The following is a 2,660-nucleotide window of genomic DNA, read 5'->3' as shown; positions in this document are numbered from 1 at the left end:
GTACAACCACTCTGGAAATCAGTTTGGTGGTTCCTCAGAAAATTGGACGTAGTACTACCAGAGGACCCAACAATAACACTTCTGGGCATATACCCAGAAGATCTTCCAACTGGTAATAAGGACACATGCTCCACTATGTTCATAGTAGCCTTATTTATAATGGCCAGAAACTGGAAAGAACCCAGATGTCCCTNAACAGATGAATTAATACAGAAAATGTGGAACATTTACGCAAAGAAATACTGCTCGGGTATTAAAAAACATTGAGTTCATTTTGCATTCTGATATGGCCAAAAGTCTATAGGTTTCAGAGAGGGTATTGTCCTGGTTTGAATGAGAATTGTTCTCTATAGTCTTAGGTATTACAATTGCCAAGTTCCTTAGCACTTTTGAGGGATGGGGTGTAGCCTCATTGAAGGAGTAGCTCACAGAGGACAGGTTTTTCGAGTTCACATCTTAATTCTATTTACTCTCTCTGATTTGTGTTTGCAGAAGTAGATGTGACTTCTTTTTTTAATAAAATATTATCTTTATTTACATTTCAAATGCTATCCTGAAATATACCCTCCCCCCAACCCTGCTCCCCTACCCACCCACTCCCACTTCTTGGCCCTGGCAATCCCCCGTGCTGGGTCATATAAAGTTTGCAAGACCAAGGGCCCCTCTTCCCAATGATGGCTGACTAGGCCATCTTGTGCTCCATATGCAGCTAGAGACATGAGATCTGAGGGTACTGGTTAGTTCACATTGTTGTTCCAGATATAGGGTTGCAGACCCTTTAGCTCCTTGGATACTTTCTCTAGCTCCTCCATTGGGGGCCCTGTGTTCCATCCAATAGCTGGCTGTGAGCATCCACTTCTTTGCCAGGCACTGGCATAACCTCACAAGAGACTGCTAATTGAGGATCCCTTCAGCAACATCTTGCTGGCATGTGCAAAAGTGTCTGAGTTTGGTGACTGATAATGGGATGGATCCCCAGGTGGGGTCATCTTTGGAAAGTACCAGAAGATCCAGCAATACCTCTCCTGGCCATATACCCAGAAGATGTTCCAACTGGTAATAAGGACACATGCTCCATTATGTTCATAGCAGCTTATTTATAATAGCCAGAAACTGGAAAGAACCCAGATGTCCCTCAACAAAGGAATGACTATAGAAAATGTGGTACATTTACACAATGGAGTACTTCTAAGCTATTAAAAACAATGAATTTATGAAATTCTTAGGCAAATGGATGGATTTGGAGAATATCATCCTGGGTGAGGTAACCCATTCACAAAAGAACACATATGATATGCACTCACTGATAAGTGGATATTAGCCCAGAAGCTTGGAACACCCAAGACCCAATTCGCAAAACACATGAAACTCAAGAAGGAAGTCCAAAATGTGGATACTTTGATCCTTCTTAGAAGGTGGAACAGAGTAGCCACGGAAGGAGTTACAGAGACTGAAGGAATGACCATCCAGAGACTGCCCAACCTAGGGCGCCATCCCATATACAACAACCAAACCCTGACACTACTGTGAATGCCAACAAGAGCATGCTGACTGAAGCCTGATATAGCTGTCTTCTAAGAGGCTCTGGTTGTGCCTGACAAATACAGACAAATACTGACAGCTATCATTGGACAGATCAAAGGGTCCCCAATGAAGGAGCTAAAGAAAGTACCCAAGGAGCTGAAGGGATTTGCAGCCCCATAGGAGGAACAACAATATGAACTAACCAGTACCCCCAGAGCTCCCTGGGACTAAACCACCAACCAAAGAAAACATATGGTAGGACTCATGGCTCTAGCTGCATGTGTATCAGAGGATGGCCTAGTAGGTCATCAAAGGGAGGAGAGGTCCTGGGTGCTGTGAAGGTTCTATGTCCCAGTATAGGGACAGGGACAGGAAGCGGGAGTGGGTGGGTTTGTGAGCAGAGGAAAAGGGAAGGACTTGGGGGTTTTCAGAGGGAAACCAGGAAAGGAGATAACATTTGAAATGTAAATAAAGAAAATATCTAATAAAAAAATAAAAACAAAGAGATAAAGGAAACTCTCATGTTTGATCCACCTAAAGTAATGCGAATCCTGTGTCCTAAATGTACACAGACCAGTGGTACTGGTGTATCATGTGATACACTTACTTTTTTTTGTTAGTGTTTGGGAATTCTTTTTTTGTGGTTCCCAGAGTGGCTACATCCATTAGAATTTCTCTAAATGTAAATAAGCATCCACTTCCACCATACTTCCCCACCATTTGTTATTAGTTATAAGAATTACAGCAAGTGCATAGCAGAAGTAAGGCAGCACTACTACAAAAATAGTTGAGTAACAGGAAAACAGACTTGCTCCAGTAAATCTGAGTAGTGAACAATTATAGACGGCACAAGCTAAATGTCTTCAGTTTTTAAACTATTTTGAGCATCTGCTACTGTATTTACTTACCCATATTATCAAATTGGAAAGTCTACTTTGTCACAAAATTTATATTCACATGTAAATCTCTTTTTTGTGTGTGAATTTTGTACCTTAACTCTTGGAACTTACAATGCCAATTATTAAATATCAAATAAATCATATTAGTTTTTTAAAATTTTTTATTATTATTTTCTTTATTTACATTTCAAATGCTATCTCGAAAGTTCCCTATACCCCCCCACCCCTGCTCCCCTA

This window comes from Mus pahari, chromosome 2, assembly GCF_900095145.1.
Source record: "Mus pahari chromosome 2, PAHARI_EIJ_v1.1, whole genome shotgun sequence".
Lineage (NCBI taxonomy): Eukaryota > Metazoa > Chordata > Mammalia > Rodentia > Muridae > Mus > Mus pahari.
This window is presented reverse-complemented; position numbering follows the sequence as displayed.